A 16,746-nucleotide genomic window follows, 5' to 3' on the forward strand; every position below is an offset into this window, starting at 1 on the left:
TTATCACGTTCCTGAAAAAGCAGATTGGACAGGTAGGCTGTCATGCAAAGCCCGCCTTGATAATGAAAAGGGTCTCTCCATCCCCCTCCCCTGACCTTTGGATCCCTGGTTCTGGGTTCGGTAGGCCCGTGCGGGAATCTTCGCCTGAGTATGCGCTATCTGCAGTGGAAGCCTGAGATGGAACGGGGAGTCATCCTGGAGGATACGAGGAGGAACAGACAGAGGTAAGACACTAAGAGCAGACCTTGTGGCGCAAAGGTAGCGCATCTGACTCCAGATCAGAAGGCTGTGTGTTCAAATCACACCAGGGTCATAGTTCCTTGGGCTTGTATCTCTCTTTAGCAACCTGTGCTGAAAAACTTCTTTATTATTGCCCTTAGTGTGTCCGAATATAAAGAAACCAAAGGATGTTTCCCAGTAGCAACCCCACAGGGTGATCCTTTCTAAGTAAGATGCTGGTGGAAGCTGTGCTAGCTGTGAATGAGAAAAAAAAAACCCCAAAAAAGCCCCACTGAAGATGAGGCTGACAGGACTCAAACACACAGAGGGAGACAGACTCATATCAGCGCGCACCTTACGGAGAATAGTTACGTATATCTTCTGACCGGTTGGATAGAATCAAAACACAAAGAGTGGGAACTAGATCAGGCTCTTCAAAGACAGACTCAGGACACCAAACAAAAGTTATAGGTGTTTATTTAATCCGACGCGACACAGTACCATGTTTTGGCACATGCGTGCCTGCCTCAGGAGTCTATACAAATAAAAACAATCAAACATATAAACGTCGAGTGACCGTACTCACTCGCAAATGAGCAGTAGAGACTTCCCTCTCTGCCCCGCCCCCGCTTCAATACGTGATGATGGGGGCGGGACAGAGAGGGAAGACTCTACTGGCATACTGCAGACGTCGGAACTGCTCCCCCTCCCCCCTCTCCCGGAGTCACCGCCGCCCCTCCATCTGTCCCGAGCACTGTGAACTTACATCACCACGCAGCAGCAGGCACATCAGAAAAGCTGCCGTCGGGCTTCCTTCTCTGCCTTTGTCCCGCCCTCACCAACATTACGTCACACAAGGGCGGGACACAGGCAGAGAAGGAAGCCCGCCCCGACGGCAGCTTAGCTGATGTGCCTGCTGCTGCGTGCTGATGTAAATTTACAGTGCTGCTCGGGACGGGTGGAGGTGCGGCGGCGACTCGGGGGGGGGGGCTCGGAAACCCCCCCCCATTCCAAAAGTAGCCCGTTTTCACAGGCTCAATGGCTAGTATATAATAAACCATACATATTAATAAAAAGAGCATATAAAACCAATTAGAAATATCATACATGAGATACCAATTATGGTTGATTACTGATGTGCAATAAAACAAATACATAAGTAAGATATCTTAAAATTGTGCATGAAGATAAAACCAGCATCTAAACAATCTGAAAAAAAAATGTATAGGAGAAATACACTCAGTTTGAAAATATGATAAATGAAATACAAATGAAGATAGATTGTTGAAGGACAAGGTTAAAATCATTGCATGTTTTTCTGAAATATCATAGAATGAATAGGGAAAGGGAAATGGGACTTGATATACCGCCTTTCTGAGGTTTTTACAACTACATTCAAAGCGGTTCATATATTCAGGTACTTAGTTTGTGCCAGGGGCAATGGAGGGTTAAGTGACTTGCCCAGAGTCACAAGCAGCTGCAGTGGGAATTGAACTCAGTTCCCCAGGATCAAAGTCCACTGCACTACAAACAAACAAACAAACCTTGGTAGGTAAACTTGGCATTCATATTTGTCCTTGGTAATGCATCTAGTGGAATGAACATAAGCTGGTCTGAAAAAAGAAAGTGGGAGGTAAGACCACTTCACACAAACCACCACAGAAAGCGGTCTTACCTCATACTTTCTTTTTTCTTTCTCAATTTCTCCTGCTGTCTGACTGCCCTCTCCTTTCATCTTGCCCACCCTTACCCTTTGTCTCTCTAGTATTCTGTTGGGCTTTATCCATTGGTGCCTTGAAGATTTGTTCCCACAGAGAGTAAGTCACTATTATGAAATGTGTTTGCTGGTTTATTTACTTGATTTTTCTGTACAGATGCTCAGAGCAAGTTACCAGCAGCCGGCACCTGCTATGCAACAAGACGCTCTCTTCTGTCCTTGGCGGGACACTAGAAGTATGTAAGAGAATAAGAATGCTCCAGGTGAGGGTTGAACTCACAACCTTGGCATGTCTCTGAGCAAGTACTGCCTTATAAGTACCACACGCTGACCAATTGCGCCACTGGAGTACTACACAGTGTTAGCCAATGTCTGTGATGATGACACTTCTCCCTACTACAGACAGATTAGAAGTGTCTGGTGACATAATCAAGAGAGATTGCACCCTCCTAGGTAGCTGCAGTGCTGGGGCGGGGTAGAGCAGCCACAGTATTCAAGATCAGCACACTTAAACTTTTGGCACTCAGGAGTCAGAAGAGCGTATATGATACTGGGGTGGAGGATAGAGTGATGTGTATTGCGCCAATTTAGTTATCACTTACTCTTGGTGTAAGAACATTACATCATTTCAAAGTGAGAAAATGGCTGAAGTTGTGAGATAAGAATGCCAGTTGAAGTGACACTGGGTCTCGGTTTGGCTCCGACTAAGACTGTTCCCAGTTAAACCCGTACGGATAACAAAAGAGAGACACAGAATCAGCCGAGCTTTGCTAAAAACAAGAGGCCTTGCCCAGCTACCTTGATAGACCAGTTTCACTTCTGCGATGGGCCAGTTCCAAGATGGAAAGTGCGCAGGGATGGATCACAGGTTGTGGCCTCTGGGCCAACTAGCACACAGGGCCCACCCTCTCCTTTCCCAGCTACAACTGCCAAGTACATAGTTTTACTATCCATCACACAAGGAGCAAAATAGCTTGCAACTGTGGAAGTGGTGGTTGGGAGGCGGGGATAGAGCTGGGCAGACTTATACGGTCTGTGCCAGAGCTGGTGGAGGGCAGCGGGACTGGTGGTTGGGAGGTGAGGATAGTGCTGGGCAGACTTATACGGTCTGTGCCAGAGCCGGTGGTTGGGAGGAGGGGCTGGTGGTTGGGAGGCGGGGATAGTGCTGGGCAGACTTATACGGTCTGTGCCCTGAAGAGCACAGGTACAAATCAAAGTAAGGTATACACAAAAAGCAGCAAATATGAGTTATCTTGTTGGGCAGACTGGATGGACCGTGCAGGTCTTTTTCTGCTGTCATCTACTATGTTACTATGTAAGTACGCGTATAACGTCAAGTTACTGTTTGCAAATGGTAAACGTCAGAGTTTCGGCAGAGTTTATAAATAGATTTATCACATTCCTGAAAAAGCGGATTGGACAGGTAGGCTGTCATGCAAAGCCCACCTTGATAATGAAAAGGGTCTCTCCATCCCCCTCCCCTGACCTTTGGATCCCTGGTTCTGGGCTCGGTAGGCCCGTGCGGGAATCTTCGCCTGAGTATGCGCTATCTGCAGTGGAAGCCTGAGATGGAACTGGGAGTCATCCTGGAGGATACGAGGAGGAACAGACAGAGGTCAGACACTAAGAGCAGAGCTTGTGGCGCAAAGGTAGCGCATCTGACTTCAGATCAGAAGGCTGTGTGTTCAAATCACACCAGGGTCATGGTTCCTTGGGCCTGTATCTCTCTTTAGCAACCTGTGCTGAAAAACTTCTTTATTATTGCCCTTAGTGTGTCCGAATATAAAGAAACCAAAGGATGTTTCCCAGTAGCAACCCCACAGGGTGATCCTTTCTAAGTAAGATGCTGGTGTAAGCTGTGCTAGCTGTGAATGAGAAAAAAAAAACCCCAAAAAAGCCCCACTGAAGATGAGGCTGACAGGACTCAAACACACAGAGGGAGACAGACTCCTAACACCGCGCACCTTACGGAGAATAGTTACGTATATCTTCTGACTGGTTGGATAGAATCAAAACACAAAGAGTGGGAACTAGATCAGGCTCTTCAAAGACAGACTCAGGACACCAAACAAAAGTTATAGGTGTTTATTTAATACGACGCGACACAGTACCATGTTTCGGCACATACATGCCTGCCTCAGGAGTCTATACAAATAAAAACAATCAAACATATAAATGTCGAGTGACTGTACCTACTCGCAAATGCGCAGTAGAGACTTCCCTCTCTGCCCCGCCCCCGCTTCAATACGTGATGATGGGGGCGGGACAGAGAGGGAAGTCTCTACTGGCATGCTGCAGACGTCGGAACTGCTCCCCCCTCCCCCGGAGTCGCCGCCGCCCCTCCATCTGGCCCGAGCACTGTGAACTTAAATCACCACGCAGCAGCAGGCACATCAGCAAAGCTGCCGTCGGGCTTCCTTCTCTGCCTTTGTCCCGCCCTCGCCGACGTTACATCACACGAGGGCGGGACACAGGCAGAGAAGGAAGCCCGCCCTGACGGCAGCTTTGCTGATGTGCCTGCTGCTGCGTGCTGATGTAAATTTACAGTGCTGCTTGGGACGGGTGGAGGAACGGCAGCGACTCAGGGGGGGGCTCGGAAACCCCCCCATTCCAAAAGTAGCCCGTTTTCACAGGCTCAACGGCTAGTATATAATAAACTATACATATTGATAAAAAGAGCATATAAAACCAATTAGAAATATCATACATGAGATACCAATTGTGGTTGATTACTGATGTGTAATAAAACTAATACATAAATAAAATATCTTAAAATTGTGCATGATGATAAAACCAGCATCTAAACAATCTGAAAAAAAAATGTATAGGAGAAATACACTCAGTTTGAAAATATGATAAATGAAATACAGATAAAGATAGATTGTTGAAGGACAAGGTTAAAATCATTGCATGTTTTTCTGAAATATCATAGAATGAATAGGGAAAGGGAAAATGAACTTGATATACCGCCTTTCTGAGGTTTTTGCAACTACATTCAAAGCGGTTTACATATATTCAGGTACTTAGTTTGTGCCAGGGGCAATGGAGGGTTAAGTGACTTGCCCAGAGTCACAAGGAGCTGCAGTGGGAATTGAACTCAGTTCCCCAGGATCAAAGTCCACTGCACTACAAACAAACAAACCTTGGTACCTAAACTTGGCAATCATATTTGTCCTTGGTAATAGGTCTAGTGGAATGAACATAAGCTGGTCTGAAAAAAGAAAGTGGGAGGTAAGACCACTTCACACAAACCACCATACAAAGAGGTCTTATCTCCCACTTTCTTTTTTTCTCTCTCAATTTCTCCTGCTGTCTGACTGCCTTCTCCTTTCATCTTGCCCACCCTTACCCTTTGTCTCTCTAGTGTTCTGTTGGGCTTTTTCCATTGGTGCCTTCAATATTTGTTCTCACAGAGAGTAAGTCACTATTAGGAAATGTGTTTGCTGGTTTATTTACTTGATTCTTCTGTACAGATGCTCAGAGCAAGTTACCAGCAGCCGGCACCTGCTATGCAATAAGACGCTCTCTTCTGTCCTTTTCACCCTCTCCCTCTGATCCCTTCTCACCACTCCACGCCATTTTCCTGATCCCTTCTTACCACATCAGGTTCACTCTATTTTCTCTTTTCTCCCTCCCTGCAATCTGATCCCCCTTCACTTTTTACCTCCTCCATTCCCCATCTCTAGACTCTTCATCAGTCCCCAGACCCCTCCTCCCAGCCCCAACATCAGACCTATCTCCAATCCCTGGCCCCTTTGTCATCTCCCAGTCTCCTCTTTTCAGGTCCCAAATTAGACCCCTTCTCTAACCTCTATTCCATAGCATTTGTCTGTTCTCCTATCTCCAGCACCTATGTTAGCTCTGAGACCACTTGTCCTAACCCTAACATCAGCGCATTCTCCACCTAGCATCAGACTCCTTCTTCCATCTCCAGTTACTTCCTACTACTCCCATCTCCAGCATTAGCACCTTCTCCCTGCCCCTTCCCCAAATATCTAGCACCTATAAATCATCTGTTGAGTTTTGATTTTTTGCTCATGACACCCTGCCTGTCCTTCTCTTGTGAGTAATGTTCAGACTTTATCTAAAGACCTTACAGTAATGAAAAATGAAGTCTCGGAAAAAATATATCATTTAACTGATGAAAATGTAAAAATGAAAGAAATTTCTGCAAAACTTATACAAGATAATATACTGATTCACAATAGATTCACAATAGATTGGAGTATTTTGAAAATTATAATAGAAGACTCAATTTGCGCTTATTGAACTTTCCAAGAACTCCAGTTTATTCCCCTTTACAAATTTTCAAACGGTATTTGGTGGGAAACTTGAAATTTACAGAGGACAATATACCTCCGTTGAACAAAGTATATTACTTACCATCTAGAGGTTTGAAGGATAACACTCAAGCTTTACCACAAGAACAGCCTGATCTAAATGTTTCTGAATTACTAGATTCTTCTTTAACTGAAATAACTGAAAGACAAACTCTTTTGGTATCCTGTATTTTCCAACAAGACCTTGACTCAGTTAGAAAAATGGCATTAAAGAATTTACAAGTTCCTTTTTATGGAAAAAAAAAAGTGTTTGCTTTTCCAGATGTTACAAAACAGACTCAGGCTAGAAGGAAGGAGTTTCTGGCATTAAGATCTGATACATTAGCCTTGGGTTGGGTGCTTCCTTCAACCTAAACTATCCATGCAAATGCAATGTAAAATATTTAGGGGTTAAGTATGTATTTTTTGTTTCTGAGCATTTGAAACAATTTATTAGTCAGAAAAAGGTCTTATAATTTGTGTTGGAGCTAAGTAGATCTGATTAGTCTTAAAATGAGATAATTAGGAAAATAGCGATTTATACTGTTAATGCCTTTCTTTAATTTTACTTTATTTTTGAACGATATATGAAACTTGACTCCTGAGTACTGATGCTCTTGCCCCCACATTTTGGGGTCTAATACAAGTTGATTAAGATTGTTTTCTTGTTTAATATTCCATTTGGGAAAATTTCCTGTAATATGTTTAAACTGTTTTGCTTTTTCAAGAATGTATTCTTGTAAATATATGAAACTGATAAAGAAATTTTTTAAAAAATAAGCCTCACTCCAGGATGGTTGTTTGGAGTCTGCTAGTGGACCAAGTGGGTTGTTTGATGGAAATCACTGTCCAATCATCCATGGTGCTGTGTACCCTGCTTTTGCTGTGATCTACCTGACTCACATGGGGTAATCCACTGCTCCAGCCACAGTTTATGGTGGTGGAAAGCCACTGGTGGTGAATGAGGCTCATGGGATGTCCTGTATTAGTGGCCAACCCTTGCAAATACTCATGGTGCTTCATCTTTTGCACTTTTCAGTAGGACATCTATGATAAATCCTGTTCAGGTGTGGATGAATTAAAGGGTTGGAAGTCAGAATATTATTCCAGGGTGAAAAAAAATGAGCAGTTTGCAGCCATGACTCCTACTTCCTGATTGCACTCCTGAGATTTCTGAGCTTTACAGCCAAGGCTCAGCTCACAGAAGGCAGCTAGCCCCTATAGCCTCACCCCTACTCTCAATTGGCCCTTCATTGGGAATAAAAAGGCAAACACACACCTCTATGCAGTCAATTTAGAGGTTTGAGACAGGGAATTTTTGCCAGACTGGCCAACCAGATTAGCCAGACTGGCCTACCAACATTACATGCATTCTGCATATCACTTATACTCTACCACATTAAAATGCTCCCACACCTCAAATTGTTTTACCAGTCCCCCATAACAGTATATTCTCAGGAACATTATTTTCATAAGCCACTGGTAGTGTTTATTCTTGACCTGATAGTTCAACAAAAAAACTGAGCAAATTTTAGGCTCCTACGTTAGGCTCCTAAATTTGTGCCTATTTTCAGCTGAAAATTCATCTTCATTTTGAAGCTAAAAAGATATATATTATCCCTGTCATTCATTTGCCAAGATTTCCGAGCTTAATTTATGAACTTAGTGCTGAAAATCAGTGCTTTGTTCCTAAACTGTGTTCCCCATCCTAAATCCACCCCATGCCACCCACTTTTTATGCTCCTAAATTCAGGAGTTTAGTGAAATTTTTGGGACAATATTTAAAATGTTTTAACAGAGCAGCAGAGGCTCCAGTCACCCACTTTTTATGCTCCTAAATTCAGGAGTTTAGTGAATTTTTTGGGACGATATTTAAAATGTTTTAACAGGGCAGCAGAGGCTCCAGTCACCCACTTTTTATGCTCCTAAATTCAGGAGTTTAGTGAATTTTTTTGGGACGATATTTAAAATGTTTTAACAGGGCAGCAGAGGCTCCAGTCCAGTTAAATTGCGCTGGCCAGGAGATCCCAGGATTTTCAGCAGCACATAACCAGATAGTGCTGCTAAAAATTCAGGGAGACCACCATGACACTATCTGGTTAGTGCTGGGGCTTTACAGGGGCAATTTGGGAGCTGGGCTTTACCCTCTTACGGGGAGATTCTATATATATTGCCTAAAACAATTGGCGTGGAAATCAGTGCTGACTAAACGTATTCTATAAGCTCTGCCTAGATTTAGGCACGGTATATAGAATATGCTTAGTTGAAAATTCAGTGTCTGAAACTACGTGCCTCTGTTTACACCAACAAAAGCATAGTGTGAATCCTGGTGCATAGATTTAGGCGCACTGGGCCATATTCTATAACTGTGCATGCAAATTTCAGAACGCCCTTTTCCATGCCCATAACCATGCCCCTTTTTGCCTGTGCAAGTTAGAAGTTAGGTGTACTGCATTACAGAATGCGCTTAGCGAGTTGTGCGTGTACATTCTAATTATTGCTAATTAGTACTCATTATTGCTTGTTAAGAGCTGTTGTCAGTGCTGATTAGCTTGTTAAGTCAATTAAGTAATGCTTATTGTTATAGAATACGCTTGGATTTCGGCACGGATCTTTAGGCATGCTATATAGAATCCAGGGGTTAGCGACAAGTTTCAGACTGCTAACCAGGTAAGTGCCCAGATAGACAGCACAAAGGCTGTCCTAATTTTATCCGGCCAGTTAACCCTGGCACTGGTCTGAATATTGGCCGGCGCCCAGATAACTTCCCAAGGCATGGCTATTCAATGCTAATGTCCATATTAGGGCAGCGCTGTATGTCTGGGTTATATTCTGCCAGCAGCAGTCAGCACCAGTATTTCCTCTAAGGAGCGACCTGCTGCGTGCATTATATTTTTCGATTGAGCACTGAAAATAACCCAACAGCCAAAAAAGAACATAGGGGGGGGGGGTGTGTCCCCGAGCTATCTGTGTGATCCGTCTTTAAAAAATCAAAAGCTGTTCCAGCTGGATAGGCAGTGCCTTAAAAGGAGGCGAACAAAAAAAAATTAACTTATTCTACAGCTTTTTAATTTATTTGAAAGCTTCCCATATGTACATATAAATATCTTGAAATAAAAACTGAATATCACTAATATCACTGCTTGTAATCTGTCTTGGGAAGCCTGGTGTTATAAAGGTTGGAAGTAAAATTAAATTCTCCTTTCATTTGGGGCACATGGAATCACATCTTCACCTCATCTCAAATGGATTATTCTGTTTTGAGCATGTTTCAGGGTCAAGTGGATAAATATTTTCTTTCATGCAGATTTCTCATTTGTTTAAACATAACTAAATGGGGTATAAGCCACTAATGCAGTCCACTGGTTTTCTTATATTTTGTCCTTGTGATGACGTATACCGTGCCATACTTGGAAATAAAGTGAGACAGAATAATAGAATTCAGTAACATCTAAAACTTATTAATTAACATTATAATTGTGTTCATATTTGGGTAATAACTGAGAAAATGCTGTTAAAAAATTAAATTAGAAAGCATGAAGTTGACTTGGTTAACTTCTGCTGTATATCAACCAGTAGTAAATAGTAGTAATAAACAATGTTAAGTGCATATTTATAATATTATACTTCCTCTGTGTAAATCCATATGCTGCACAAGCTGGCATGTTTAAAAATATAAGTAAGATAAAATAAAAATGCTACCAGCAACAAAGAATGACAACATAGATGTAGCAGCCCGTCTCCTGTTTTTATCCAACTTCCTTGAGTTTCTGCAGCCAGCAGGTGATTCACAGCCAGAGGCCATCTCCATGGCTTTCCTTCTGCCGTGTCCATCCTCTCCACTGCAACTTCCTGTTTTGATTCTAAACAGAAAGTTGCAGTAGAGGGTGAGACACGGCAGGAGGAAGGCCACAGAGACAGTCTCTTACTGTGAATCGCTGCCGGCTTGTGGATCCTGTAAGTGAGACCTGTGGGGAGGAAGACGGGAAGGGAGGAAAGGGTTTCTTTACTGTGGGAACAAAATTTTTTACTATTCCCGCAGGACGGTAAAAAGTTTTGCTCCTGCATCCCTCTGAAGTGAGTACACATTGATCTTAAGTGAGCGATGTTCCCGATTTGTATGAACGATCGCTTACGTGTTCACCTTAGAGAGAACGTTGGTCAGCACCTTTCTAACAACTGACCACTGTGGGCAGAATATTGGTCCATTCGAGTATAAATTTAGGCACTTAGTCCTACTGTATTTTCAAACAGGCCAATTTAGGAATATAACTCTCACAGAATCATAAATCCTTTAAATATTGGCCCTCTCACTTTAATAAGTGATTTTCTATTTGTGTGGAAGTAGTGTGGTATGTAGCTGGGTTTAAAAAAGGTTTGGACAAATTCCTAGAGGAAAAGTCCATAAACCATTAAAGATGGGTTTAGATTAAAGTGTAGATAAACATTTGTTTTGCTCCTTGCTCTTTAGTTTGCATCAGTGTTATAGCCTGATCAGTCTGTGTGGTTTTTCCACCTTTCTCTGGAAGGGACACATTTCAACATAGTGATTTTGCAGACTGCAAAAGAGATAATGAGTGTCATGAATATCATCATGAGTAAGGTAATGCATTCTGCAGCTTGGATCCAGGTGGTCCCTAACTGCCCTATTATATGCTCATTATTGCCAAATTCACAGCTATTCAGTTTTCCATGCAGCCTCTCCTCAGTTCTCAAATAGATTTTCTTTATTCATCTCAGTCTCAAATTAGAAAAATCAGTTGGGGGGGGGGGGGGGGGAGAAAATGCTCTGTTCACTTCATTACATATCTTTGCACATGACTTAAATAAGTGCATTGAACCTTCCTTAAACTACAGCTTCTTTTGCAGAAAAGGTTGCTTTAAATATTATTTTAGTGTAACTTGTCAAAAATAACTGATGTTTGATCTGTCCACATTCATTTTCAATTTATAAATGCTCTTGGGTCAAATACTCTGTTGCCACAGTTAGCAGTTGTTTAACCGCTGGCTGCAGCAGTGAAAAAATATTTGGATATTCAGAGTCATTAGCTGGAGAGTGGCCAGCACAAGTATCCAGATAAGGCAGACAATGCCGGAACTTATCTGGACAGTGACAATATTAAGGGGTCCTTTTACTAAGGTGCGCCAAAAAAATGGCTTGCGCTGGTGTAGATGTGTGTATTGGAGGCGCACAGGTCCATTTTTCAGTGCACCTGCAAAAAAGGCCTCTTTCTTTTGGCCAGACATGGGCATGCGGCCAAATGAAAATTGGCATGCGTCCATTTTGGGCCTGAGACCTTCCAGCTTATTTTCGAAGGAGATCTCCGGCCTTCTTCCGACACAAATCGTGAGATGGCCAGCGATCTCCTAAAGCCGGCTATAATCGAAAGCTGGTTTTGGCCGGCACCAACTGCTTTCCGTCGCGGAGCTGGCCAAACTTCAAGGGGGCATTTCAGTAGGGTAGCAAAGGCAGGATGGGGGCGTGCTTTGAGATGGCCGGTTTCGCACGATAATGGAAAAAAGAAAGCCGGCCTTGATGAGCATTTCGCCGGCTTCACTTGGTCCCTTTTTTTCACGACCAAGCTTCAAAAAGGTGCCCCAACTGACCAAATGACCACCAGAGGGAATCAGGGATGACCTCCCCTGACTCCCCCAGTGGTCACCAACCCCCTCCCACCCAAAAAAAAAATATATTTTTTTTTTGCCAGCCTCTATGCCAGCCTCAAATGTCATATCCAGCTCCCTGACAGCAGTATGCAGGTCCCTGGAGCAGTATACAGTGGGTGCAGTGAACTTCAGGCAGGTGGACCCAGGCCCATTCCCCCCCCCCCCCCACCTGTTACACTTGTGGTGGTAAATGTTAAGCCCTCCAAAAACCCCAAAACCCACTGTACCCACATGTAGGTGCCCCTCTTCACCCATAAGGGGTATGGTAATGGTGTACAATTGTGGGGAGTGGGTTTTTGGGGGGGATTTGGGGGGCTCATCATCCAAGGTAAGGGAGGTATGCAACTGGGAGCAATTTTTGAAGTCCACTGCAATGCTCCCTAGGTTGCCCGGTTGGTGTCCTGGCATGTGAGGGGGACCAGTGCACTACTAATTATGGCTCCTCCCATGACCAAATGCCTTGGATTTGGCCAGGTTTGAGATTGCCGGCATCGGTTTCCATTATCGGCGAAAACCGATGCCGGCCATCTCTGACATTTGGCCGGCCCCAACTGTATTATCAAAATGAAAGATGGCCGGCCATCTTTTTCAATAATACGGTTCGGGACAGTTCTTTTCGGCACCGGCCAAATAGATGGCCGGCTATCTATTTGGCTGGCACCCATTCGATTATGCCCCTCCTTATCACCACCTATTGACTTAACGGTATGGTCTCACGTGTTAACCGGGTGGTAATCATCAGCACGCGTACATTGCTGATTACCGCCCGGCTAGCCCTACAAGCCAGAAAAATTTCCAGCGTGCGTAGCAGATGCGCATAAAAAATGAAATTACCGCCCGGGCCACACAGTAGCTGGGTGGTAGTTCAAAATTGATGCACGTAGGCTTAGTAAAAGGGCCCCTAAGTCTGATCTATATAAGTTAAAATAGCCTTCTTTAGGGGCATTTCTATAAGAATTAGTCATTCAGAACATGCATGGTAGGAGCCTATTCTACATAGAAAAGTAGGCACTTACTTTCCTTTATAGAATACAAGTGTAACCATGCATATATTCACATTGTATTTAGGTAAGGCCACTTAGTAACTGTGAGCACCCAGTGTAGCAGATACCTACATAATCTACAGTTATTCCCCAAATTCTATATATGGTGCTCAAAATTGTGCAAGCAAATTTGGATAGAGCCATTAGCACCAATAATTGGGCGCTAACAATCAATTATTGGTACTAATTGGCAACAATTAGAATTTCCATTTGCATCTTCCTAGTCAGTATTCTATATAAAGATGCGTTTGTAGATTCTTACTCATGGATCCAAAAAGGGGGCATGGGCAGGTCAGGGGCATTCCTAGAATTTGTGCACAGTGGTATAGAATATGGCAGATCTGAGCATAATTTAGGTATGAGGAGTTATACCAGGTTTCAGTTGGTATAACGTTAAACAATTTTTTTATTGAACAAATTAATAAAGTACAACCTAACAACAAGAAACAGATATTGTTCAATATTTTCACCCCTTAATCCCTCTCCTCTCTCTTCTCCCCTCTCCCTTCTCCCCATCAAAAGAACACTCCATACAAGCCAGACTCAAATATTGATGCTGGACTTAAATACTGAAGGGCTTAGACTCTTATAGCCCTCCAGACACCTACAACATAGTATATTCCAATAAATCCCCTCCCCCCAATCTCCCACCCGAACTGATAACTAACTCAAAGATAAAGAAAACCAAGAACCCTCAACCCCAGACTGAGAAATGAAAGTGATGTCCCCCGTTGATTAGCAGTGCAACACAATATTATTCCAAGCCCCAGTCTCCAATCTAACCACACCCAAGCAACAATGATTCTTCAAAAAGCAAACCAAATCCTGGTCTGAGCTTACAACTGTCTAAAGGGCCTACCTAACATATTCAAAATAGAACTCTTTCCTCTTGGAGAAAGGGTAAAAAGATAGGGGTCCCAAACTGACAAGAAGCACTTTCTACATTTAGGAATATCCTTTACCCCTCGAGATTCCACAACATAAAGATCATACAGCCCACTCCTCCACTCCCAGTTTGCAACCAATGTCAAAGAACACATTTCAATGCTATCATTATGGATTAATAATTTGGTGCCTTTCCCTTGTATAACTAATGTCCTATCCCATCCAAAGACCAGTCTCCATGGGTAAAATGCAATCATCTGACCAGTTATAGAAGACAAATAGTGAACAATAGTGGCCCAATAGGACTGAATTAAAGGACATAGCATGTGGCCCAAATCCCCCCCCCCACCCCCCACCCCTAGAATGTCCGCATTTAATACATTAAGAAAAAGTAAGATTCCCCATTTTAGACAGTCAGGAAGGGGAAAATATGCTCTATGAAGAACCTGGTACCAACATTCTCTGTATTCCAAATTAAAGAAAGTCTAGGGAATTTGTTTAATTATCATGGAAAAATCAACATTGTCCCCAGGCCTGTTTAATTCTATTTCCCATTGCCTATGAAGGTGTTCATAGTTTTTAGCGGGGTGCCCATGTCAAGAGTCTTGTGGAAGATAGAAATGGATGGATAGTCTCCATTCTGTGTTGTAAAAAATCGCTAACAACTGAGGATTGAGAGAAGCAAAATAATGACCCAATTGGGAATATGCATAGTGATCTCCAGCATGGTCTCAATTGCCTCAATTGTTCCAATGAACAAAGTTTTCCAGTGTCCTGCACACATTGTTCTAGCAAGTGCAACCCCATACAATTCCATCGCAAAAATGCGACATTAACCTGGCGAGGACTAAAGTGTAAATTTCCACGAAGGGGTAGAAACAGAGAGCTATGAGGGTCCTGGCATAAGAGCAATGTGAGAGCCAACCAAAGTCTCCTAAGAAGGACTAGTAAGATACTATGTTTAACCAAAGGAGGCAAATCTGCTGAAGATGCATGGAGCAAAAAGTTGAAATGAAAAGGTGCAAAATATTCCTTTTCTATCTGATAGGGTGTGAACTCTTCCTATCCCCAAAGCCAATCATCTAAATGTCTCAGCTACCATGCCCAGTTATAAAGGTTAAAATCAGAGATACCCAGGCCTCCTCTCAACTAACTGCCAACCAAAAAATCATATCTGAGTGTAAGCTCCCCTCCCCCTTCAGCAAAAGTGCCCAAATTCCCTCCACAAAGATGTCAAATCCCAAATTAGGGATACCCAGGCCTCTGCTCGACTAACTGCCAACCAAAAAATAATATTTAAGCTCCCCTCCCCCTTCAACAAAAGTGCCCAAATTCCCTCCACAAAGACGTCAAATCCTATCCTACAAATGCTAAATAGTTTGCATAGTATATAACTAACTGGGGGAAATTACCGTTTGAATTAATGCTATCCTACCTGAAAGGAAGAGATGATGGTCCTGTCAAATCCTCAGCTGTGTTTTAGTTTGTGTCATTAGCCTATGAAAGTTAAGCTTCTATAAATCAACTGGTATTCATAGACAAGAGAATCCCCAGATAAACAAACGAATCCTCTGCCTAGCGTAAAGAAAAAGGACCAAGCCAAGGCCGCTACACCAGCTCAAGGGAAGGAAGATCATCAGACTTCTCCAGATTTAATTTGAATCTGGTGAAGTCTCCATATTCTCTAAAGCATTCCATTAACACCTTTAAAGCATTCTCTGGGTTTAATTGGTGGACCAATAAATCATCTGCGAATGCTGCCACCTTGAAAGTATACAGTGGGGGAAATAAGTATTTGATCCCTTGCTGATTTTGTAAGTTTGCCCACTGACAAAGACATGAGCAGCCCATAATTGAAGGGTAGGTTATTGGTAACAGTGAGAGATAGCACATCACAAATTAAATCCGGAAAATCACATTGTGGAAAGTATATGAATTTATTTGCATTCTGCAGAGGGAAATAAGTATTTAATCCCTCTGGCAAACAAGACCTAATACTTGGTGGCAAAACCCTTGTTGGCAAGCACAGCGGTCAGACGTCTTCTGTAGTTGATGATGAGGTTTGCACACATGTCAGGAGGAATTTTGGTCCACTCCTCTTTGCAGATCATCTCTAAATCATTAAGAGTTCTGGGCTGTCGCTTGGCAACTCGCAGCTTCAGCTCCCTCCATAAGTTTTCAATGGGATTAAGGTCTGGTGACTGGCTAGGCCACTCCATGACCCTAATGTGCTTCTTCCTGAGCCACTCCTTTGTTGCCTTGGCTGTATGTTTTGGGTCATTGTCGTGCTGGAAGACCCAGCCACGACCCATTTTTAAGGCCCTGGCGGAGGGAAGGAGGTTGTCACTCAGAATTGTACGGTACATGGCCCCATCCATTCTCCCATTGATGCGGTGAAGTAGTCCTGTGCCCTTAGCAGAGAAACACCCCCAAAACATAACATTTCCACCTCCATGCTTGACAGTGGGGACGGTGTTCTTTGGGTCATAGGCAGCATTTCTCTTCCTCCAAACACGGCGAGTTGAGTTCATGCCAAAGAGCTCAATTTTTGTCTCATCTGACCACAGCACCTTCTCCCAATCACTCTCGGCATCATCCAGGTGTTCACTGGCAAACTTCAGACGGGCCGTCACATGTGCCTTCCGGAGCAGGGGGACCTTGCGGGCACTGCAGGATTGCAATCCGTTATGTCGTAATGTGTTACCAATGGTTTTCGTGGTGACAGTGGTCCCAGCTGCCTTGAGATCATTGACAAGTTCCCCCCTTGTAGTTGTAGGCTGATTTCTAACCTTCCTCATGATCAAGGATACCCCACGAGGTGAGATTTTGCGTGGAGCCCCAGATCTTTGTCGATTGACAGTCATTTTGTACTTCTTCCATTTTCTTACTATGGCAC

General features: G+C 43.3%; 2 non-coding genes across 2 annotated transcripts; both read left to right on the forward strand.

Annotated features, from left to right (window-relative positions):
* The first annotated feature begins 241 nt into the window (after window positions 1–241).
* TRNAW-CCA lies at window positions 242–313 on the forward strand. The gene has a single exon. It is a non-coding gene; the product is annotated as a tRNA-Trp (tRNA).
* Window positions 314–3,568: 3,255 nt separating this feature from the next.
* On the forward strand, window positions 3,569–3,640 carry TRNASTOP-UCA. Its single transcript has one exon. It is a non-coding gene; the product is annotated as a tRNA-Sec (tRNA).
* Window positions 3,641–16,746: the final 13,106 nt, after the last annotated feature.

Source organism: Microcaecilia unicolor, chromosome 3, assembly GCF_901765095.1.
Source record: "Microcaecilia unicolor chromosome 3, aMicUni1.1, whole genome shotgun sequence".
NCBI classification, from domain to species: Eukaryota; Metazoa; Chordata; class Amphibia; order Gymnophiona; family Siphonopidae; genus Microcaecilia; species Microcaecilia unicolor.